This window comes from Hylobates moloch, unplaced genomic scaffold (assembly GCF_009828535.3).
Source record: "Hylobates moloch isolate HMO894 unplaced genomic scaffold, HMol_V3 SCAFFOLD_3, whole genome shotgun sequence".
Lineage (NCBI taxonomy): Eukaryota > Metazoa > Chordata > Mammalia > Primates > Hylobatidae > Hylobates > Hylobates moloch.
In genome coordinates this window covers 164433811-164460103 of record NW_026652278.1, presented here as the reverse complement: position 1 = coordinate 164460103, position 26293 = coordinate 164433811, and the positions used below count along the sequence as shown (strand labels likewise).

General features: G+C 35.4%; 1 protein-coding gene across 3 annotated transcripts in view; it reads left to right on the top strand.

The window, feature by feature from the left end:
* Positions 1-26293, top strand: part of GPM6A (glycoprotein M6A) — a 371158-nt gene that overhangs the window by 10156 nt on the left and 334709 nt on the right. Inside the window, exon 1 of one of the 3 annotated variants that reach the window (XM_058436901.1) lies at positions 20981-21001. The exons of the other annotated variants lie outside the window; for them this stretch is intronic. The gene's annotated coding sequence lies outside the window, so the exon portion shown is untranslated. Of the gene's footprint in view, positions 1-20980; positions 21002-26293 lie in introns of those variants that run through there. 3 annotated transcript variants of the gene reach the window in all.

Genomic DNA, 26293 nt, shown 5'->3' with positions numbered 1-26293 from the left:
CCTCTCTCTCTCTCTCTCTCTGTGTGTGTGTGTGTGTGTGTGTGTGTGTGTATGCATGTGTGTGTTTGTGTGTAGGGGGTTCTTGTGTTTTTCATTTTGATTGATTTGTTTCATTTTTATATATGTGAGTGCAAGATAGTGTTTTGTGTGGGTGTTACAATGGAATCATTTTACAAGTCCTAGAAATCATTCCTTTAAAAGGAATCATTTTACAAGTTCTAGAAATGATGTTTGTTCCATTGGCAATGTTATCTCCAGGTAAAAATGACCACCATGGTTAAATCCTAGTCTATATGTCCGACACAAATATATTGTGTTTTTTTTTTTTAAAGAAATATCAGGGCATAGAACAGATCAGAAAATATAACTCAGTGCTGGCTTATTCCTCCTGGGTATAGTATTTTTTTGTTTGCTCTTTTATTAAGAAAAATACATAAATATATAAAAGAAAAGTGCTGAAATAGAATTGTGCTTTCAAAAATATTTTGAAGACACATTATATTTAGTAGATAGTGTTTATTAACATAAGTCAGCTATCTATTTCCAGCTAGATTTGAAGTGCAAGTAATGAACTTCAGCACTGGATACTCAGGGAATTTTCTGCATTCTTTTTTTCAGTTTTCTTACTAAATAGTATAAAAGGATAAGTATTCATAGGGATGTACTTGAGATATGAGATATGTTTGACAAGGTTATACATTTTGTCACTGTTTTACATATTTTTTCCCTTCTAAAGAAAGATTTAGGCCAGGTGCAGTGGCTATGCCTGTAATCCCAGCACTTGGGGAGGCCGAGGCGGGTGGATCACTTGAGGTCAGGAGTTCGAGACCAGCCTGGCCAACATGGTGAAACTCCGTCTCTACTAAGTATACAAAAAAAAAAAAAAAATTAGCTGGGAGTGGTGGCAGGCACCTGTAATCCCAGCTACTTGGGAGGCTAAGGCAGGAGAATCGCTTGAACCCAGGAGGCAGAAGTTGCAGTGAGATCATGCTACTGCACTCCAGCCTGGGCTACAAGAGCGAAATTATGTCAAAAAAAAAGAAAAAGAAAAAGATAAAGAAAGATTTAAAAAGAAGAATGAAATTTTATTTGTTAATTGTATATAAGAAAGCAAATTCCTCTAAAGAGAAAAAAGGCAGAGTAACTATTAATACAAGTATACAATTTGTAAGTAGTTGGTTCCTTAGGTAAAAAAGGCATAGAGATACCTACAAAAATTAGTGTTATTAAACAATTTCATTCATTTCACAGCAGTTACCTTAAGAGAAATCCCCTTACATCATATGATAAATACATCCTGGTTTAAATCAGCTGACAGGTAAAGGGATACTCAACTCAAGAAAGGTCAAATATTTAAAAATTCCAATGATAATTCCCATATCTCATTATATCATCTTAAGATCATTGTTGTGGTGGAATTTTTGTTTGTAGGACCACCAACAGTTCCCTGGTTAAAAAAAAAAAACTACTGCACCCCCAATAGCAGCCTTTTAAATTTATTTTAGTGTTGACTCGATTGAACAAGTATTTCTTAAGGGTCTACTGAAGGGTCCATCCCATGCCCCCCCTTGCTCTGCACATAATGACATAATGAATGATGCAGGGTAAGTATAATTTCTGATTCTAAAGGACTTATGCTTTCATTGGAGATATAAAAACTTGCACACAGGAAACTATTTAAAAATCTGTAAGATACAGAGATCTAGATTAAATATAAACATTGTTAAAACCACTGGTCAGGAATGGAGAACATCAGTGGAGCCTACAGTCATCAAGAGAACCCTTCTGAATGAGTATCTTGACGAGCAACTGGATGGTTTGTGACTTTGTCAGGAAGTAGGGGTGGTCACGGTGTGGGAATAGCCAAAGAAGAGCATGAGGAAAGCTATGGAGGAGGACAAGCATGCTCTGGGACCCATCCGAGTCGGCTTCCCCTCCAGATCTCTTACAATGAATTTTTTTTCTGCCCCATGATCTCTGGAATGGGATATGGGGCCACACCCTAATAGAAATTGTAGAAACAATGTGAATACTAGTGCCTTGGTGGTGAGCAACGTAGGGGTTCTGCTAGCCCCCGCATCTTATCCTTCCTGTCCCCTGGTCCTGTTACTCCAACTCTAAACCTTCTCATTGTCCTCACAGGGCCCTTAGAGACTGGTCCCATTTGCTTTCTCTCTACTTCAACCTATCATTACTTTCTTTCTATTCAATCTAGACTACGTGGTTCAGAGATCCAACCATTCTTATGAAAATATTCTTGACTCCCTAGGCCTTTTGTCCAAATGAGTCTGGGTTATTGCCATATAGATCAGAGAAAGGCTTCATATAAGGATTATGAAAATCGTCCTACTACATGACCATGCAATTGCAGCATTTCCTACAGGGAGTGATGGAGATCCAAGCAGATTTGGTTACAGATGTAATAAAAAGGAAGAAAATATGTGGGATAATAAGAAGGAAAAACATCTTTTTATTTGTTAGAATGCAAACCAGGAGAAGTTGGTATTCTGAAGAGAGGAAGGAGTCCGCACAAACAAATGAAAAGTATTCACAATTCTGGTAACTTCCTATTAATTATAAATAACTGTGTATATCAAAACCCGTGTTATTAAGTAGGAGGATGATCTGGTATGACTTTTGTCAACCCAGTGATTCAAGATTGCTTTGTTGATCTACTTGTCCAGAGAGATAGATGTTACATCACTTCTTGCTACCCCACATGGCCTTCATTGGAAGCTATGCAAGAGGATGACTCTTACAGATGACAGAAACGTTTATGATTATTCAGTTGGTTTCACTCCTGAACTAAACAGAACCTCCAGACAAGCCTTTAAGATTCTATTTCCCACTTATTACCATGATATAATCAGAAATTTATAAAATTTGACGCAAAGACCTAAAGAGATCTGATTCACTATAAAGGAAATAATTTAACATATTTAACTCTAGATTATAACATAGTGGACTATTACAATGATCAAACTAAGTTATAAAATTAAAAATTAGAAACTTTAGCTATCAGAAAATGTACAGTTAAGTGTTGGTAATGGCAGGATACCAACAGCTTTTTTTAAAAAAAGATCACATGATTTAGCATTATTAAAATTTATTTTCATATTTTTAATACTTTAATACTTGTATGACTTAATTGAGATGAAGGGCAAAGAAGAAAGATCCCTTTCTCGTAATACCTTATATTTCACATTATTGTCTGTAGGTGTCCATAATTCTGGGGCTCTCTTTCATGTCTTCCCTTTTGCCCCCTATTTTTCCCCTTTCTTGCTTTTACTTGGCTTTTAAAGCTCAAATGATGAATGTTTAAAGAGGCTGTTATCCTTGGGTTGAAAGACTCATTCAGTTCTCTCTCTCTTATCTTCTACATCAAGGACTGATTCAAAACAACATAATTAAAATAAAATACAGCATAATTAAAACAAAGCATTCTGAATAGTAATTTTTTAAAGCTAATAGGATATTTGTAATTATGTCTTTTCATTTTTCAGTAAAGCCTTCTTTTATTGATATGTGGTGCTATGTGCAGATGAATTTTTAGATGCAAATGTGTATAAGAAGTATTGCTCTACTGGTAGGCATGCCTTTAATATGATCTTCCAATTCCTCCAAGGACTACAGAATTGGGGTACAAGTAGCTGTTTGCTCTGCTCAAGTTGAGTCCTTCTGTTTTCTTTGTCCCTGGCTTGCTTCTTCTGTCCCAGTGGCTGTAGCTCACTGTTTATTTATTAGCTGTTTAGTATGAAAAAACATCTACTCTTTTAACATTGACAACAAATCAGAGTAATGAGGCTGCCCCTCACGCTACATTGGGTATAATCTTTGCCTATTAGGCTTTTGGCTGGTTTTGCTGCACTTTACCATCCTGAAAGTTTGAGAAATCTGACTGCTTTGTTGGTTGTTGTTTTCCTATTCTTATTAGCACTTGCCAAATCTTTTGTCATGCATCTTTAGACCAATGACAGCTTCTAGGTCAAATTTCAGTTTTGATCACTGCATCTTTAGAAGTAAAGCTAAGGACTGAAATAGCCAGTTCCTTTTCAGTGACTGCAATGGATGCTGATTAGCTGCATGCTGGTTGTTGAAGTCATAGCAACAAGTCCTACTTATTATCTTTTGGGCATCTCAAATAAGGTTCTTTAGTCTTTGAATATATGCCTACAAAAAGTTTCATCTCCTAGTGAAAATGAATATGTTCTTTCATAGGACAACAATTTCATAGAGTTGATTAAGCATTCTTGTCTAATGTTCATTTCTGAACAAGTAAGCTGAAATTATTTGCGCTCCTTTCTTTCTTTGTCCAGTTTTCATAATTAGGCTTTCAGTGGACTTAATCTTTTAATTTTAAAATGATTAATTGCCAAGTTGTTGGGTGCCATTGCTTAGGTTACTAAGCTAAACATAGCCAGCAATAACAAAGAGAAGTGCATTGAAGTGGGCTATAGTGGCAACAAATATTTACAAAAAGTTCATTTTCAACAATGACTCAGGATATTTTGTAGTGAATAATATTGTTTAGAGAGGAGATAGCTAAGGTTATTTTATTTTTCTAGATAAAGGTAGATTTTGGAAGATAATCTTGTTTTGTATTGAATTCTACTACTATATAATTTATAAATACAAACGGATTTTTTCTCTTTTCACAACTAACAAATAATTCTAATTTCTGTCTACATAAAACCTCTTTTGGTGGTATGGAATTATAAAGTTTAGACTTTTTCAGCCAGGTTAATGGGTGAAAAAATGTTATATTATTTTACTTTATATATCATTTGAAATAAAATTTTATATCATTCAATTAATTAATTTCTAAGCAACCTGAAACAAAACATCCTTCCTTGGCAAATTCATGACAGTTTCATGGCAATTTTTGATTTAGAACAATCTGTTCTCAACTTCTAGATCCACTAAATTGGAGAAAGGATCTAATATCCCTAAGTTTAGTTATGTTATTTGTAGGCCTAATAAAAATAATATATACTCATGGAGTTGTTGAGATGAATAAATGAGGGAAAATAAGTAAAATAGCAGAACAAAGTGATCAGGAGAAAGTATTCAATTAATATAAAGACACACACACAGACACACACACACACACATGCAAACACACTTTGGTACAAAAGTAAGTTTGCCTTAGCTGAGTTTTAAGTCTTAATTTCTTTTTAAATCTATCATAAAGAGAACTTTAGATTTGTAATTTAAGACAAACTTCAATCAAATGAGAGGTTATTTTTCTAAACCAATACACACTGTAGTCGTGTGTTTTCTTAGGAATAAGCTGATCATGTATAGCTTTTATGGATATTATTAGGAAGAAACTAGAATTAAGAGCCAGGTGTTGGTCAAAAGACACTTAGAGATGGTCCTAAAAATCAGAGCTTGCTCAGTCTATCTGTGTAATTCATTCATCAAGTAATTTTTAAACTTGCTATTTGCTAGACAGAATGCTTAGTGCTAGACCTTTCTAAAGAAAGATAAAATATGGTACCTGGTATAATAATAAAACAGTAGGAATTATATGGCATAACAGATGTTGAGGTGGGACTTTATATGGTGCATATAGGCAGAAGGCAGTAGTTGAAATTCCTCTTAAAATGTCAGTAAAGGATTCAGAGACAGGCTAGAACTAATCCATAAAACTTTGAAATGATTTGCCTGACTTATGGATCAAGGAAAAGGCCTTCTAACCAGAGGAGTAGTATGAATAAAATATTGAAGTGAAAAAAGCATGAGGTATTCAATGAATTGTAAGCAGCTCAGTTGACTGGAGTATAGAAATGTGAGAGATGTACACTGATCAACAAGAGCTCAATTGGGAGGTGGGGCTCTTGCATCACATGTTAGATGGTTGGCCTTTTGCACAGTAAGCATGTAGATGCACTGTTGGGTATTTGCTGGGGAAATAAGGTACTTAAATTGTTCACTTAAAACGATCATTCTAGCAGCAATGGAGATGAAAAATATGATACATCGGAGATTATAAACAACAGGAAAATATAAGAAAGGTTTTGTTTAAGAATAGAGGTAAATACATCAGTGAAGTACTACAAAAATTTAAAAGTCTCTTTTTCTTCTTTGTAGAGATGGAGTCTCACTCTGTTGCCCAGGCTGGAGTGGCAGTGGCACAATACTAGCTCACTGTAGCCTGGTGGGCAGAATGCAGACTCTTCTAGGCTCAAGCAATCCTTCCATCTCAGCCTCCTCAGTAGCTGGGACTATACCCACAGCCACTGCACCCAACTTATTTAAAAATTTTTTTTTGTAGTGATAGGGTCTCACTATGTTGCCCAGGCTGGCCTCAAACTTTTGGCCTCAAGCAATTCTCTCATCTTGACCTCCCACAGTGCTGGAATTACAAGCATGAGGCATCGCACCTGGCCTGAAAGTGTCCTAAAAATAATTCTTTCCAAATAACACTTATTGCAATGGAGGGATGGTTAAAGAGCTGAAATTTCATTTTCAATGTTTGAAGGAAAAAAACCATATGATCATCTCAGTAAACATAGAAAACACATTTAATAAAATGTAGGCCAAGTGCAGTGGCTCATGCCTGTAATCCCAGCAGTTAGGGAGGCTGAGGTGGGCAGATCACAAGGTCAAGAGTTTGAGACCAGCCTGGTCAACATGGTGAAACTCTATCTCTACTAAGAATACAAAAATTAGCTGGGTGTGGTGGCATATGCCTGTAATCCCAGCTGCTTGGGAGGCTGAGGCAGGAGAATCACATGAAGCCAGGAGGCAGATGTTGCAGTGAGCAGTGATTGCGCCACTGCACTCCAGCCTTAGTGACAGAGCTAGACTACATCTCAGAAAAAAATAAATTATAAATAAATAAAAGAAAACATATTTAAAAAAATTTAACATTAACTTATGGTAAAAATTATAAGTAAATTAGGAATAGAATAGAATGGTTATAAACTGATCTGGGACATCCTGCAAAAACTGTAAGTAACATTATATTTAATGGTGAAACACTAGAAACATTCCCAATAATGTCAAGTACAGGAAAAGGACACTCACTCTTGCCATTGCTATTCAGCACTGACTTTGTTGTCCTAATCAGGGCAATCAGAAAAGAAAACATATAAGTGGAAAGATTGGAAAGACGGAGGCAAATTTGGCATTAATCGAGACAATGCACTTGTCTATATAATAAAGACATTCTACAAGAGTTATAAATAAGAGATCAGCAGGAATGCTTGGCATAGGTCAACATGTATTATCAAGAGCATTTCAGTATCTCAACAACACCGAAACAAGGGTGATTAAAATCTAATTTACAATAGCAAAAAGTTTTATAATAATCCCAGAAGTAAATTTACCAAAAATATATGAGATTTTAATGGCAGAAAGCAAATGTGAACACATGATAAGATGGATCTGCTTAGCAGATATGCAATCTCATTATCACATCTCTTTCAAATATGTGTGTGTACATATATAGATATATCGATATATTTTCCAATGTAATTTCAAGAACATTTTCAAAAAAGTTTTCATGGAATCTACAAACTGATTCTAAAATTCTGTAAGGAAAAGAGATGTTCTATAAATTGACATAATTCTGAAAAGGAAAAAGAAGGTGGGAGAATTAAGCCTTCTAAATATCTAGACTTAAACTACAGTAATTACAACTGTGGTTTGGCACTAAATAAATACATAGATGAATATAACCCAATATAGGTCAAAAATAGGTTCAGCTTTCTGTGTCCTTGATATATAATAGGGGAGGAATTACTAATCAATGTAGGACTACTCAAAAAATGGTGATGGGACAACAGGTTTACGTAGACAATGAATAAATTATTTTACTGCCTCACACATATCCCTATCTTACCCTATACATGAAAATAAATTCTAGATGCATCTGATAAGAGTTACCTAATAAAGATCTAATTGTAAAAAACAATAAAAATATAGGAAACTATCTATTACACTAGGGCAGGGAAGGATTTTAAAAATATAGAGGAAAAGTAGTAATAAAAAATACTGACAAATTTTACCGTATCAAAATGTAAAGCACGTCTATGAAGCAGTGAAATATTGAAAAACAGGTTGGATTTTTTTAAGTGTTAAGAATATATAAATAACTTATACATCACTAAGAAAAAAGACAAATGATACAATAGAAAATGAGCAAATAAAAGAACAGGTGAGGGCCAGGTGTGGTGGCTCATGCCTGTAATCCTAGCACTTTGGGAGGCCAAGGCGGGTGGATCACGAGGTCCGGAGATCGAGACCATCCTGGCTAACACGGTGAAACCTCGTCTCTACTAAAAATACAAAAAAATCAGCCGGGTGTGGTGGGACGCGCCTGTAGTCCCAGCTACTCGGAAGGCTGAGGCAGAAGAATCTCTTGAACCCAGGAGGCAGAGGTTGCAGTGAGCTGAGATCACGCCACTGCCCTCTAGCCTGGGTGACAGAGCAAGACTCCATCTCAATAAATAAATAAAAATAAAAAATAAAAGAACAAAAGAATTCCATGGAATAAGTAATCATAGATGTCCAATAAATATATCAAGAAATGCTCTGATCTCTGGTAACTAGAGAAAATCAAGTGTGTGTGTATGTATGTGTGTGTGAGAGAGAGAGAGAGATAGAGCACAATAGGTAACCGGAGTCCTCCTATATGCATTAAATAAACTGAGTTAATAGTTGTAAAGCTTGCAACAAAGAAAACTCCAGATGCTTGCCTGGGGAATTTGACCCACCATTTAAGGAAAATATAATAGCGGCAGTTCTATCACAAAACCTTCCAGAAAGAAAGAATAACGAAAATCACTCCCAACCCATTTTATGAAGCCAGCATTCCCTGATGCCAAAACCAGACAAAAATAAAATAACACTGTAGACTAATATATCTCAGGAGCATAGACGCTAACTTCCTCAAGGAAATTTTAAGCAAATTGAAACCAATATGCAACATGTATCGGCCAAGTGGGCTTTATTCTAAGAAAGCAAGGAAATGGTTTCAAATGGTTTAACATTTGAAATTTAATTAGTGTAATTCACCATAAGAACAGATTAAAAAAGAAAAACCTTATAATCACCACAATAGACATAGAAAAAGCATTAGACAAAGTTTAGCATCCATTCATGATAAATTTCTTTAACTAGGAATAGAAGTAAACTTCCTTAACCTGATAAAGGACATTTTAAAAAATCACAGAGGGGAATGCAATTTTGTCTATTGAGACAGGACCTTCAAAACAGAAGCTCTGCATGGTATATAAAGAGCTCCAAAGAAGCATGAGAAATACAGTGCAACTGTGTTATCACCATGAAATTAAAGGCATTGTTTAAAATATTTGTTAAGCCACATTCCATTCTATGTATCTGTCTGATACATTATGGAATAATCATAGCCACATGAAAAGTTGGAGGTCCTTTAAAATCTGATTATAGATGATCTGTCCTCATAGCTTTCCTCCCTTGTTTTGGTCCTTTAAATTCTCTCCTCCCCATCTTTGAGGCATCTTGTGCTATATTGATTTATTATTTAACTTGATACCAGGGATGCACCTTGCAATAAAAGGCACTTGACGAAATAAAATTGCATTATGTTCTATGACTCCCACAAAAAATGAAAACCATTTACAAATAGCACCAAAATATATAAAATAGGTATAAACCAAACACAATATGTACATGTCATTTATGCAGAAAAATACAAAATAGCCATGAAAGAAAACAAAGACCTAAATAGAAAGATATACCACATTAATTGATTGGAGGACTCAAATTATCAGTTCTCTCTAAACCTATCTATAGATTCAATGCAACCTCAGTAAAAATGCCACCAAGAAGTTTTATAGGTTGATTCTCAAATTCATATGGAAAGGCAAAGGAAGTAGAATAGCCAAAGCAATTTTAAAAATGAACAAAATTGGAGGAGTCATGCCAATTCATTTGAAGACTTATTCTACAGCCATAAGCAAAACTGTGTGGCACTGGTGAGAGGATAGATATATACATTAATGGAATAGAGTACGAACTCTAGAGATAAACCCACATCACAATTTCAGCTTATTTTTGACAAAGATACATAGACTATTAAGTGGAGAAAAGCAAAGTATTTTAAACAAATGATACTGGAAGAATTAGACACCATGTATAAAGAAATGAACGTTGAACTTTGACCTAACTTGCACGTTATAAAGACATTAACTCAAAATGGATATAAAACATAACTGTAAAACATTAACTTGCAAAGCTTTTAAGAGAAAGCAAAGGAGAAAATCTTTTTGACCTTATGTTAGGCAAATATTTCCTAGGACAGACACAAAAAGTCTCATTTTAAAAGAAAAAGTTGATATCCATCAAAATGGAAGACACTTATCTTGTAAGACACACTAAGGAAATGAAATGACAAGCCCTATACTCAGGGAAATCATTTGCGAAACATATACCTGGTAAGAGACTGATATCCTAAATATATAAAGAACAATAAAAACCCACTAACAAGAAAACAGAGGGCAAACAACTTACTTAGACACTTCACTAAGAAAGATACACAGGTGGCAAATAAACGTAAAAATACATAAAATATTATTAGTCAGTAGAGAAATGCAAATCAAACTGACAATGAGATAACACAATACACCTATGGGAATAGTTTTTTTTTTTTTTAAAAGGAAAACAGAACAAAAATCCAAGCAAAGAAAACCAAAAAACCCTGACAATACCAAGTTCTGACAGTGGACAGGTGGAACTCTCAAACATTGTTGTGGGACTGCTAAATGGTACAACCACTTCGAAAAATGACTTGGCTGTTTTTTATAAAATCAAAACTACAACTAAAATGTCCCAGCAAGCCCTCCCTTATGTATTTACCTAAGATAAATAAAAATGTATGTTGACTCAAAACTCTGTAAGTCCAGGTTGATAATGGTTTTATTTGTAGTCATTAAAAATTGGGAATAATCCGTGACCTTCAGCTGATGAATGGGCAAACTCTGGTGCAGCCATAGATGGAATTCTACTTGGCAGTAAAGAACGAAGAAACTCTCAAAAACATAAGACATGGATGAGTCTTAAATGCATGCTGAATGAAAGAAGCCAGACTCTAAAGGCTATCAATCAATTTATGTGGCACTCTAGAAAAGGCAACTTTATAAAGATAAAAAACAAAGCAGTGCTTAAGAATGGTTGGAAGTGAGGCAAGTGGTTGACTACAGATGGACAAGATAATTTATGAAAAATTGTTCTATGTCTTAATTATGATGTGTATGTGACTGCATACATTTTCCAAAATTTTTAGAATTTTATTCTAAAAAGGGTGAGTTTTCTGTGCAACCAGTTATATCCCTTTAAAAGCCAGATGAAATCTGATATAACTAAACATTACCCTTGGTTGATTTTGAGTGGTAGGTCATTTTTGTTAATTATATTATTTTTATGCTTTTTTCCACCAAATAAAAATAAAATAAAAACGATTTCCCCAGTTTTTAAAAGATTAAAAATAATTACCTCTAGATAACACCTTCCCTATTCTTGCTTCAAACCGTAAAATCCTGTATTTGTAATCTTTCTTTTATTCCCTTCATTTCCTTCAGTTTCATACAATGTACAAAATCTTTAAGTGTTAGACATAGTCGAAGTGAGAATTTCTGTAAGCTACTTTTGATTTAAATCATTCAATTTAGCCAACCATTATGCATTAGATAATATGTTTCACTTATTTTATATTAAAAACTGAATGCATCTTAAATGGCAAAATACGCTAACAAACAAACATCAAACCCTATGCCTGCTGAGCTGGTGTACTGATTGAGAGGAAGCCTTAGGATTCCTAACTCTTGAGAAGTGACCTGTACATAAATCTTTTCAGGGGTCACATCACTATTATTATTGCCAACATAAATAGTTCATACATTTTTTCAAATTTGAGAAACATACTTTCAAAAACCTGTCTTGGTTCTACCCAGCAGAATTTGGAAACAAATATTATTATAATCCATCAAACTAATTCAATCCTCATTTTAAGAACCCCAATTTATTTAGGAAGAACATTCACAAATTTACTAGAATATTCCAGTTAGTAAACATTGATCTTACACATATGAAAACTAATAATAAGGCCCGTGTCAGAAAGCAAGCTACATAGTCATACTTCTAGGGTTGAAATCCTGTTGTCAGTACATTCAAAACAACTTAAAAAATTTAGATGATCTTACTGTGAGGCCTCAAGGTTTTTGTTTTGTTTTGTTTTTTTTTGAGACAGGGTCTCACTCTGTTGCCCAGGGTGGAGTGCAGTGGCACGATCTGGGCTCACTGCAACCTCCATCCCTGTGGCTCAAGTGATCCTGTCACTTCAGCCTCTGGAGAAGCTGGGACTGCAGATGCATGCCACCACGCCCAGCTATTTCTTTCTGTAGTTTTTGTAGAGTCTTGCTATGTTGCCCAGGCTGGTCTCCAACTAGTTTGCTCAAGCAATCTACCTACATGAGCCCCCCAAACTGCTGCTTTTTTAACTTTTGTAAAATGATAATATTACTTAATTCAAGGTTTGTTATATGGATTGAAGATATGTAAATTATCTCACACAGTACCCAGACCTTAGCAGATCTTCAAAATTAGCTGTTATAAATTTCATTACTGGGTGAAATAATACTCCTAATTATAGTCAGGGCAAAATAGTAAACCAGATCAGTATACTTGGCTGCAGAGGAGCAGATGTAAAACTCACAAAACAAGAAGCAGATAGCTCTATTAGCATTACTACTGTTCCTAGTTATTACTATTATTATTTACTTTTAATTAACTTAGTGGCAAATAGAATAAAGCTATCAATTACAAATTTGTGGTTGGAAAATAAATAATTGATATTTTCAAGCATCATAGCCTAAGTGGAAATTCATGTTCTTCTCCCTGTCTTTTCCTGTGAACTTTTGCAGTGGTTCCAGGTCTGTAAGGCTGATCTCAGAAACTCAGGAGCTCTGCATATAAAGTTTTTTTTATATGTATTTTTTTATTATACTTTAAGTCCTAGGGTACATGTGCACAACATGCAGGTTTGTTGCATGGATGAAGCTGGAAACCATCATTCTCAGCAAACTATCGCAAGGACAAAAAACCAAACACCACATGTTCTCACTCATAGGTGGGAATTGAACAATGAGAACACTTGGCATATGCATATAAAGTTTTAATATGATTGATATTTACTTTTGACTCTGCTTTAGAAAGGCTGCTGAACTTAAGAATGGAATAATTGACTCAGTTGATGTGACAGTTTTTGCTTATCCTATACCACCTGGAAAAGTTGTGTTTAAATAACCTTTCGGGCAGTATGGTGATTAAATATTTAGTAGTATAGATTGATGCTTGCTTGAAAAACAAGTCATTAGTTTATGGAATTGAAATAGAATGGAAGTAGTCTTCAGTGTTGTTAAACTTATACCTCACGAAACTGTAGTCAGTCTACATTATTGTGGCAGTTGTTTCTTGGTAAAAACGAGCTTGTATTCTGACCAAATATTTATTTTAATTAAGGGAAAGCTAACATTTGCCTGAAGTTGAGGAATAAAACTATTCAGAGCAATTGTGAAATATTTATTGGAATTTTAAAGTAAGGTTTCCAGAATTCAATTTGTATTTTTTCTTTTTTTTGCTTTAAATGGACAGTTTTAGGCTTTACATTGGCTTTGATAAAATAGATACAACACTCTGCAAAGATACCACCTTTACTATGATTGAGTTAATACAGCTCCACGATTAGCAGCGGTTCTTAACTCTCACTATGCATCAGACTCACTTAGAGAGCTTTTAAAAACTAGGGCTATTTGGCTTACCTATTGAATAGAGTTTCAGTTGATTCAGATTGAAACTCAGATATTGGTATTTTTTGAAAAACCTATAGTACTTGAATCCAATATGCAGCTAAGCCTGAATACCTGGTTGAAAATACTTGAATTAGACATTATGGTTGTTTATTGCCATATTATTTATTTTTTCAGCATTGACTCGTAAAAAAATAATAATAATACATCTCAGTGGCTCACACAAGTGATTTATTTCTCTCTGAAGTTGCAGTCTGGCATGAGTGGGAAGAAGGTATGTGGAGGCAAGAGGGGAAGGGACTGACCTTTTTTTGGGTACTCTAAAAGATAATAGTAAATGATAGTTGATATGGGTTGGCTCTGTGTCCCCACCCAAATGTCATCTCAAATTTTGTAAGCCCCACCTGTCGAGGGAGGGAGGTGTTTGATCATGCAAGTGGTTTTCCCCATGCTGTTCTCATGATAGTGAGTTCTCATGACATCTGATAGATTTATAAGTGTTTGGAAGTTTCGCCTCTATTACTTCTCTCTCCTGCTGCCTTGTGAAGAAGGTACCTGCTTCCTTTTCACCTTCTGCCATGATTGTAAGTTTCCCGAGGCTTCCCTAGCCATGTGGAACTGTGAGTCAATTAAACCTATTTCCTTTATAAATTACCCAGTTTCGGGTAGTACCTTTATAGCCGGGTGAAAACAGGCTAATACAATAGCACATCAAAAATGGCATTATTTCTTAAAACGTTGTTTAGCATCTTGAGAAAAGTAACAACACATATTTACTTTTAAATATTTAGAAAATTTGGAGAAACCTTTTGAACCTGACAGCATTGAGGTAGGACCACCTAGTCAGTATTTGGTGGGTTAAGTGGTGCGCATGTGAAGGGAGACTATTGAGCATAAGTGTTTAGGAATTCAAGAAGGTTAAAAAGATTTCAGTTGGGAGTCACACTTTCTTTCTATGATTTGATTATAAACTATCACCTCTTAAGAAGAATGAGGAATCTCGGCCGGGCGCGGTGGCTCAAGCCTGTAATCCCAGCACTTTGGGAGGCCGAGGCCGGCGGATCACGAGGTCAGGAGATCGAGACCATCCTGGCTAACACGGTGAAACCCCATCTCTACTAAAAACACAAAAAGTTAGCTGGATGTGTTGGCGGGCGCCTGTAGTCCCAGCTACTTGGGAGGCTGAGGCAGGAGAATGGCGTGAACCTGGGAGGCGGAGCTTGCAGTGAGCCGAGATCGCGCCACTGCACTCCAGCCTGGGCGACAGAGCAAGACTCCGTCTCAAAAAAAAAAAAAAAAAAGAATGAGGAATCTCTACTTGCATTTAAGCATTAATGTTACTGCATCACATAGATATTGAATATGGTTTCATACACTTTTCCTGATAACATATAGTTAATAGCCTCACTGTAAGGCTAATCATATGGGAAGGAAGAAGAGAATTATTAAGATTGTCTTTAACTTTTTATATAAATATTATTTTATATGAATACAAGTTCTAATCCCACGGCATTTTTGGTAAGAATTTGATTTAAGGTATGTATCAAATAATGTATTACTATTTTTAGATATTAGCAAGAATATAGTATGTTTCCATCCACTGGGAATATCTAGGTTTTTCTAATAGGTATGAAGAGCTTATGGAAATTAAAATCCATATTTCAAGATATTATTAGAGCAATAAGAGTTTTATTTTCCCTGAAAGACAAAACATTGAAAAAAAAGTTGCTCATTTTTTGTAGTATTTGTCAGCATGCTGACAAGAAAGTACTAAATAAAATACAGCTAAACTTTGGGCTTACGTGACTGTTTTATCCATTGTAGGAATATTACAGATATGAACCCTGGTTTTCAATTTGTGATAGGAATTTCCATCAGTCTGGCTACTTTACAGTCATGTCATATTCCAAAGTCTAACTTTGATGAATTCTTGTCTCAGATATGTTGTCTTTTGGAGACCAGTTGTTCACACTGTTCTATTTCTTTGATTTGCCTACTAATTATTTATTTAAGAAGACAATATTTTGACCTTATTTCAATGAGTTTATTAGCATATTTGCTTGTAGAACATTTATATAATTTTAAAGATCTGGATAGTTTCCAATAGCTTAATTATGCAAATTCACCTATACTTCTTATATCCAACACCATTAGGGAATTCAGGGTTTTCTATTTGTTTTATTTTTCTTGATTTATTCAATTCTGTCCTTTTATGTTTAAATCTAGGCATTCTACTTACTTGTTATGCAATTTGTGTGTTTTACTTGAGTTCTCTGTTGTCATTTCTCTGTGTGGGTGTTGCCACCTCACTTGTACTGTTGTAATGATGGTCAGAAGCAGAGAGCTCCACTGGACTGCCTTAGTCCGTGACACACGGCAGGGCCTGGCCAATGGAGCTTCCTATTAGAGGACCGTTCATCTGTGTACCCATTTCCACAGAGTCAAGCCTCGGTGGCACTTTGCCCTCTTTGTTGTAGACCTTCACTTAATGAGTATGCATGGTACCTACCATTGGTTCTGAACCACATTGTTACACTATAATATTATGTTTATTTAGCAATTGCCTGTGGTAAGGAAAAAGGACAGTTTTAATAATAAAAAAGTGGTTTGAAAGGCAACATATTGGCCGGGTGCGGTGGCTCATGCCTGTAATCCCAGCACTTTGGGAGGCCGAGGCGGGTGGATAACGGGGTCAGGAGATCGAGACCATCCTGGCTAACACGGTGAAACCCCATCTCTACTAAAAATACAAAAAAAAAAAAAAAAATTAGCCGGGCATGGTGGTGGGTGCCTGCAGTCCCAGCTACCTGGGAGGCTGAGACAGGAGAATGGCGTGAACTTGGGAAGTGGAGCTTGCAGTGAACCGAGATCGCACCACTGCACTCCAGCCTGGGCGACAGAGCAAGACTCCGTCTCAAGAAAAAAAAAAAAAAAGACAGCATATTTAAGCCACAAATGAGTTAAAAATTGTGAAGTAATAAAACCTGGTAAAAACATCAGTGTGAAGCATGGTAGGTGACTTATTAAAATTGGATAACACAAGGCCAAATTAGAAGAAAGTCTAAATCACTGAATTTTCAAACACAAATGGCATAGTTTTTTATTCCTAGCATACCAAAAGCCTTCAAAGCCACTATTACTATGGTTTTGGAAGGAAAAATCTTATCTATTTAAGGGTATAAGTAGATGAAAATCATTTAAAATGACCTCAGCACCATTTACGGAGAAATTAATATAGTGTTGCTTTGGGATGCTTTTTCTTGATAGATAACTAATAAAGTAATTTTCACATTGAAGATTCTGTGATTACAATTATAGTACTTTATCTTTGATTAATAAATCTTTTCTGTTGAACAGTGATAAATTTAAACATATGATAGATTAAGTTATTGAATGCTAAATCAGTGCAATAAGAACTAATAATGTTTTAGAATAAGATGTAAGTGTTTAAATATTTCTAAAAATTAGCTAGGAACTAGTGAGAAATGCAATTCTATAGGCATTAATGCAATGCTGAGAAGTCTCGATTTTTTGGTTGTTTTGTGCCCATTCATTTATTCGCTAAATAAATTTTGATTGAATGCCCATCATGTACCTACTATGTTCCAGATAAACTGTTAGATGCTGAAAATATAATCAAGATCAAGATAAACATGGTTAGTTATATCACAGATATTTACAGGCTAATGGGGAAGAAAGGCAAGTAGATAATTGCAACTCAGGCATTGGTATTCCACAGAAGCCAACAAATAATCTTGTTACTCACCCAAGTTTGGACTGTAGACAAACATTTTGGCAGATGGAGCTAAAATGTTAGCTGTTTTTACTGATAAGGAGTTTTGAAGAAAAGAACTTTAGTTAATCTTTCCAAGGGGGCTTATTAATGCTTCAGCTTGGAGTTGGACAGATTTACCTGTGTACAGGCAGTGTGCACGATTGGCTGCTGCTCAGAGCCTGTCCCCTGATCATGTATGGCACAGACGATCAGAGAATGCAGGCGGGCACTAGCTTGTTGTATTAGATAGGCATGTGTGAAGGCTGAAAGTGGAGAGGTAGGAGATTATGGACTTGAGGGAATTCAAAGTAGTTCAGATTGGCTGATGTATAGACCAGGTGCGGTGGCTCATGCCTGTAATACCAGCATTTTGGGAGACTGAGGCAGGCAGATGACTTGAGCCCAGGAGTTTGAGACCAGCCTGGGCAACATAAGGAGACCCCTGTCTCTACAGAAAATACAAAAATTAGCTGGGCATGTTCACATGTGGCATGTGCCTGTAGTCCCTGCTACTCAGGAGGCTGAGGGTGGAGGATAGCCTGACCTTGGGATGTTGAGGCTGCTATGAGCCGAGATTGTGCTACTGCACTCCAGCCTGAGGCACAGGGTGAGATCCTGTCTCAAAAAGAAAATAAAATAAAGGAAAGCTACCAGGAGAGGTGTCTGGAGGACATAAATAGGATTCTTATGTACATGGCCTTGTTGTCATATTGAATAGTTTCGATTTTATCCTAGCAGCTTGGAGCTGTTGATTTTAAACATATAGTTGACATAGTCACATTGCCCTTTAAGTGTCATTTTGGGCTGGGCATGGTGGCTCATGCCTGTAATCCCAGCTACTCAAGAGGCTGAGGCTGGAGAATTACTTGAACCCAGGAGGTGGAGGCTGCAGTGAACCAACATGGTGCAACTGTCCTCTAGCCTGGGTGACAGAGTGAGACTCTGTCTCAAAACAAACAATCAAACAAACAAGGCATTTAGGAAGCTTTTTTCAGGGTGAATCTGAAAGGGACAATGCAGAACAAAGGATCTACCATATGGGCTATTTATTTTTATTTTTATTTTTATTTATTTATTTATTTTGAGACACAGTCTCACTCTGTCTCCCAGGCTGGAGTAAAGTAGCGTGATCTCAGCTCACTGAAACCTCCACCTCATGGGTTCAAGCGATTCTTCTGCCTTAGCCTCCCAAGTAGCTGGGATTACAGGTGTGCGTCACCACACCCAGCTGTTTTCTGTATTTTTAGTAGAGATGGGGTTTCACTATGTTGACCAGGCTGGTCTCAAACTCCTGACCTCAGGTGATCTACCTGCCTCGGCCTCCCAAAATGCTGGGATTATAGGCATGAGCCACTGTGCCAGGCCAGGCTGTTTTAATAATACAAATTATTATTAAACCAAAAATGATGAGTTAAAAACTGTGAAGCAATAAAAGCTGGTGAAAAAAAGTCAGCATAAAGCATCATATGATAATTTATTAAAAGCGGATAAGACAAGTGGCGGTGGCGCAGATGTGTACCAGAGTAATGAAAGTCTGGGTGAATAGGTTGGAGGGCATTCGCTATTTTATCTTTCTAGACCCTTCTTAGCCATTTCGATGCTCATTAGCACCTCCACTGAGAGGCTAGCCAGGGGAGCTGAGTCAGATCTTTCTAATATTCTTTCAGAACAGTCTTTTTGAAGAATGCTTAGTAATTTTTAAAATTGCAATTGATAGTCATGATGTGGTTTGGAATTAATTGAAAATTTCATTTATTCATCCTGTCCCAAGATCTCATTAGCATGTATGATTGAGTTCAAAGTGAATTTAATTATGTAGTTGACCCTTTTAATTACCTCACTTTGCATGTGATAATTTGTAAGCTTTCTGCAAAATTTTAATTTGACCACCTCAAAGGAGTCACAGCTTTCATAAGATGGACCTTACTGAAAACAACAACAATATAAGCAGCAAAACCATGTTCTAAAGCTTTGTGAAGTTCATTTTGGGATTAGATAAAAAGCTAAATAATTTCTTGGTTCATGCTTGTTTTTAAGAATAAACTTTTCCTCATTGTGTATACTCTGTTGATGTGGACTGCTTTTGATTTGAAGACCTAGAGTAGACACTCAATGCCCCAAGGCTCAGTATTCACGATATTATCTAATCTTTGACTTTAGAAGATGTTGCATCTATAAAGTTAAATCCTCTGGATTTTTTCATGTCTATTTCTTTAAACTTCTGGTTTATGATTTGCCATAAATCATCTCTTTTCAGGTGGGTGTTCACTGTTATGGACACACTTTGTTTTCATTGACATAGCATTGTGAGATTATCAATAGACATAGATGATAGTCATGTGATCATCCATTCATTTCCACCAACACTTAATGGGCACTCAGTTTATGCTCAGCACTATTGACTGCCCCATGGATCTGAATTTAATAACATAGAAAGATAATAGATATAACTGCTCATGAGAAATATGAATACAGATATGCATTGTCACAGCATAGAAAAAAGAGTAACTAATTTTCCCTTCATAATCAAGAAAGGAAACTTTGTATAACAATGGAAAAGAGTGCTTCAAACCACTAAAAAGCATACATCAAACAGAGGTATTCACATATGCAAAGAAACAAGCCCAAAACAAAGGTAATGGGATATTTTATATTTTATTCTTCTCGTGTTAACAAAGAATATTCTCTAAATTTTAAATAATAGGCTATATATATGAAGATCCTACCACCATAAATTACCATTTCAGATTTTATTCTTAAACATCTTATTTTATAGTGTGGAGCCTGATGCCAAGAAAAGTGAATTGGCTTGTGCAAGTTTGTATGGTTGATCAAAGGCAGAGCAAGTCTGCAAGTGAAAACGCTTGCATTTAAGATCAGTTTTAAAATGCCATGTTCAGGATTGTTTTGTTGTTTTTATCTATAAGTCTCTTTAGAAATAATTACTGGCATGAATTTAACAATCATCCGTGATTTTGCATTTTAATGTAAATGAAATCTTTTGAGCAAAATAAATAATTAGTATTTTTATATAGATACACTGGAATATTCTATTCTTCTTAAATGTATATATACCACAATTTTTTTTAAAAAAACTTCTATTGCTTTTAGTAGCTGACTTTGACACAAATTTTCTTTTTAAAATAAATTTTAGAGCTAAGCAGGGTTCTTTGAGTGAATTGATGAATAATAAAGTATATGCAAAGAATCATGATGTGAAGGGAAGGGAAGAATGAATAGTAGCACCACGGAGAATTTAGGTCAAAGACACTGCACGTGACTCTCTTCTGACTGGAAATACTTTTCAAGTAGACAACGGCGGAAAACAATGTACTCAGCTGCCTGCCCCAGCAGTGAGACAGCGCATCAGGCCAAGGAAATAACTGTTTCCACCCTCCCAAAAGCAAGAGATCCCATCACTGATTTTCACAAGGTGTGATTTTTATCTCTACTGGTTTCTCTTTCTAAAACCAAACAGCTAGAAATTATGCAGACTGTAGCCATTCCTTATTGGTGATTTCAACAACATCTCTATCGTACTTTCATTTTTCTGGAAAAAATGTATGAAATACTTTATTTCAAAACCTGTAATATAGAAAGACAGCTCCAGCAGAGACTTTAAGACTGCTGTTTCTTCTATCTCTCTATTCACTGCACACCTCCTTCTCTCCTTTGGTTTGGTTTTCTTGATAGCTCAGTTGGCTCCCCTGATGCCTCCCGCTTCCCAATAGGGGAATAAAGTAGACATGGAGAGAGATATAAAGGAGAGGGAGGGGGCTAATTTAGGGAGAGGAGTTACTGGATGTCATTCTGTTGAATGTGTTTGGTTCTAATTTTTATGTGAAAAAGATGAATGAGGTTTTTAAAGAAAATTATGTGCACACAATATTTTTGGTATATTAAGCACCTACTTTACTTCCTCATTTGATTGCAGCTGTGAAAATAAATGTGACTCAGCAAATATGCTTTATGTTGGTTTTGATGAATAGTAACCTAAAGGCAGGTACCGGCTCCTTTTCAGAATTTTTTTCTTTTCATAGAAGATAAAGAGAACACTAATGACAGGTTTCCCAGGAGCGCAGCAGCAGCGGAGTTAACCTTGCAGCCTACAGTTTTAATCCAAACCACCAAGATATTAGGGCTCTAGAAAATCTAAATATGTTCTGTATTTTAAAATAGAGTTAATAAAAAATGTTTGAAGGTGGTTGATGCTGCAGACAAACAGGCTTTTTCTGGGAATTGGACCTTTTCTGGGGTCTGTATCCTTTACTCTCCTAACTGAGGCTGTATTGTATTTGCAACTTTCACTGAATTCCCCAGGAGTGCTCTGCGCCGCTCAAGCACAGGCTCTGGCTTCCATCTCTGTGCGGCACCCTGTGTTCTTTCTTCAGTTGGGAAAAAAGGGGTCTGTGGGTATCGAGTGATGCCTACACTTGGTAAAAGCAGTGGATCTAACAAAATCGGAAGGTTTCTTCTTCTGACAGCTTAGTAATTTAAATAGAAGCGGTGACAAAGAAAAATAAAATCTTGCTTTTCTTTTAGTTGCAATTCCTTCCTTTTAATGTGACCTTTTATTTCAACATAAGAAGTTTGTTGTGGCATTGAAGATATAGCTTGATATAGCTTGCTTCAATTCCCTTCTCCCTTTTCCTTTTTTCACTTGTGACTGTGTTAAGCTTCACAACCCTGCATATTACCCTTTAAATCTAATTTGAATGAGGGAAGAAATAAGCTTAGAAAGAATTTGTCTTTCAAAGACAGCAAGAACTCTGTCCAGCTCTTTCTGTGTATTCCTTATAGCCCTCTATCTGATAAACATTTGTCAGTAAATACATATTTTAAAACACACACACACGAACAAACCAAACTGTATGAAAAGTCTATTGTTATTGTTTACCAGTAACTTTTTTTTCATTTCCCCTGCTTTTTGAATTTTGTTCTTTTCCATGGAAGTTCACTTTACTGTGTCTCTGAAAACTGTAGGGCATTTGGCTGCTGAGAGGTTCATGTGTTTGCTGCAATGAGAGTCTGACCTTCAACCCTCAGTTTCCTTCTCTGTTATAAAGCACAAGTCTAGTGTGTTTCTGTTTAAAAGCCAAAAAAGTCAGATTTCCAGTGAAAACAAACTTGTTTATTGAGAGGTGGCAAAGTGCAAGGGCAAAATAGTTTTATTTCCATATAATTTGCTAAATATTTTTCAGTAGAAGAAGTTTTCTTTGATGAAAAATGTTTTTAGAAAGGAGAAAGGAAGGACACAGTGGAATATTTCAGCATCATTGTGTTTTAAGGAACAATAATATCTGAAAGTAATTGCTGAATTGGTCCTGAAAGTAAAAGTAATTAAATAGCTTTATTTTTGTGCTTAATAATTACTCATTTTCAAAAGATCATTGTGTGCTCTTTGGTGGTGTTTTTTTTTTTAAATTAATAGACATTATTTTTAGAGCCATTTTAGATTAATAGAAAATTGAGTTGAAAGTACATAGAGTTCTATGTACCCTGCATCCCTCCACACACACTTTCCAGTATTAGTAATGTTTTGCCTGTTGTGATACATTTGTTGTAACTGATCAATGTTGATATATTGTTGTTGTTGTTGTTATTATTATTATTATTATTATTATTATTATTTGAGACAGAGTATTGCTTTGTTGCCCTGGCTGAAGTGCAGTGGTATGATCTCCACTCACTACAACCTTTGCCTCCCGGGTTCAAGAGATTCTCCTGCCTCAGCCTCTCAAGTAGCTGGGATTACAGGCGCCCACCACCATGCCCAGGTAATTTTTTCTTTTTTTCAGTAGAGAGGGGCTTTCACCATGTTGGCCAGGCTGGTTTCGAACTCCTGACCTCAAATGATCTTCTCGCTTCAGCTTCCCAAAGTGCTGGAATTACAGGCATGAGCCACCTCGCCTGACCTGATATATTACTATTAATGTCCATAGTTTACATTTAGGGTCAATCAATCATCGTGTTGCACATTCTTTGAGTTTTGACAAATGTATGATGATACCTATCTACTATTAGAGTATCATACAGAATAGTCTCACTGCCCTAAGAATCCCCTGTGCTCTGCCTTCTGTCCCTCCTTGTACTAGACCTCTGGCCACCACTGATCACTTTATTGTCCTATAGACATTTTGTCTTTTCCAAAATGTCATATAGCTGCAGTCATATAGTACATAGCCTTTTCAATTAGCTTCTTTTACCTAATAATATGTATTTAAGATTCCTTATCTTTTCATGGCTTGATAGCTCATTACTTTTTATTCTTGTAAAACATTACATTGTATGGAAGTGCTACAATTTATCTATTTGCCTAGTGAAGGATATATTTGTTGTTTCCAAGTTATTTGCAATTATGAATGAAACTGCCATAAATATCCATAATTTTTGTGTAGACTTAAGTTTTTAATTAATGTAGGTAAATACCTAGGATCATATGCCAAATGTATTTTTAGTTTTATAAAATACTGCCAAACTGTTTTCCAAAATGGCTGTACCATTTTGCATCTCCACCAGCTCATCAATGAATGAGAACTCCTATTTCTCTACATCCTTGCCAGCATCTGATATTGTCAGTGTTTTGGATTTTTGCCATTCTCACAAGTATGTAAACCTATCTTATTCTTTTAACCTGCAGTTGTTTAAGTGACATATGATGTGGAGTGTTTTATCATATGCTCATCTATAATCTCTCTGTCATTGTTGGTGAGATTTTAGGCCAGATTTATTGTCCATTTTTTAATTGGGTTATCTGTTCTATTATTGTAGATATTTAAGAAATCTTGATATACTTTGGATACCAGTCATTAATCAAATATGTGTTTTGCAAAGATTTTTCTCCCAGCTGGTGGCCTGTCTTTTAATTCTCTTTACAGCATCTTTTGCCAAGCAGCAATGATTAATTTTAATGAAGTCCATCTTATCAATATTTTCTTTCATGAGTCACATGTTTGGTATTCTATCTAAAAATTCATCACTAAACCTAAAATCACTTACATTTTCCTCCTATGTTATCCTCGAAGATACTTACAGTTTTTCGGTTTACATTTAGGTCTATGATGTCCTTTGTGTTTATTTCTGTGAAAGGTGTAATAACTCCTTCTGTATTCGTTCTTTTTTTGCCTATGGATGTCTAACTTATTCCAGCATCTTTGGTTTAAATGGCTGTTCTTTTTTCATTGAGTTGCTTTTGCTCCTTTGCCAAAAATCAATTGACTGTGTTTGTGTAGTTCTATTACTACGCTCTCGATTCTGTTCCATTGATTTATTTGTCTATTCTTTTGCCAGTATTATGCTGTCTTGATTGCAATAACTTTGTGATAAGTCTTAAAGTCAGGTGATATCAGTCCTCCTACTTTGTTCTTCTCCTTCAACATTGTGCTGACTATTCTGTATTTTTTTCTGTTTCTTTCCATATAAAATTTAGAATCAATTTATTGATAACTTGAAAATCATTGGCTGAGGTTTAGATTGGGATTACATTGCATCTATAGACCTAATTTGGAAGAACTGACATCTTGACAATATTGACTCTTACTATCCATGTACATGGGATACCTCCATTTATGTAGATATTGTCTGATTTCATTCAGCAGAATTTTGTAGTTTTTCATATAGTTCTTGTGTATATTTTGTTAGATTTATAGCTAGGTATTTCATTTTTCTGATGGTAATGTAAATGACATTTTGTTTTTAATTTCAAATTACAAATGCTCATTGCTGGCATATAAGAAAGTGATTGACTGTTATATATTAACCTGGTATCCTGCAGACCGAAAATAATATTTTATTAGTTTAGTAATTTGTTGATTCTTTGAGATTTCCCACATAGACAATCATGCCATCTGCAAATTAAGTTTTACTTCTTCCTTTCTAATATTAATACCTTTTATTTCCTTTTCTTGTCTTATTGCTTTAGCTGGAATTTCCATTACAATATTGAAAATGAGTGATAAGTAGGGATATCCTCACCATAGCAGGAAAGCTTCTAGTTAATTGTCATTAAGTATGATGTTAAGTGTAGATTTTTCTTAGCTATTCTTTACCAAGTTGAGAAAGTTCACCTTGATCCCCAGTTTGCTGAAAGTTTTTATCATTAATGGGTTGTCAAATACTTTTTCTGCAGCTATTGTCATAATCGTGATTTTTATTCTTTGGCATTGTGATGTGATGGATTATGTTAATTGATTTTTGAATATTTACCTAGATTTTCATACACTAATAAATCACTTTTGGTCATGATGTATAATTCTTTTTATACATTGTTGGATTTGATTTGCTAATATTTTATTGAGGATTTTTGTATCTAGGTTTGATATTTGTTGTAGTTTTCTCTTGTGTTGTCTTTGTATGGTTCTGGTATTAAGGTAATACTGGACTTGTAAAATGAATTAGGAAGTATTCCCTCCACTCCTATTTTCTGTAAGAGATTTTAGAGAATTGGTTTCTTTCTTAAATATTTGGTAGAATTCAATAGTTGACCCATCTTGGTTTGCTGCTTTCTGTTTTGGAAGGTTATTTATTATTCATTTAATTGCTTTTATAGATATAAGACATCATAATCAGTTCAGGCTACTACACAAATTACCACAGACTGAATGACTTAAACAACAAGCATTCATTTCTTGGTGTTTTGGAGGTTGAATATCCCAAATCAGGATGCCAGCATGGTTTGGTTCTTGGTGAGTGTCCTCTTCTTCCTTTAGAGAGGGTGGTCTTCTTG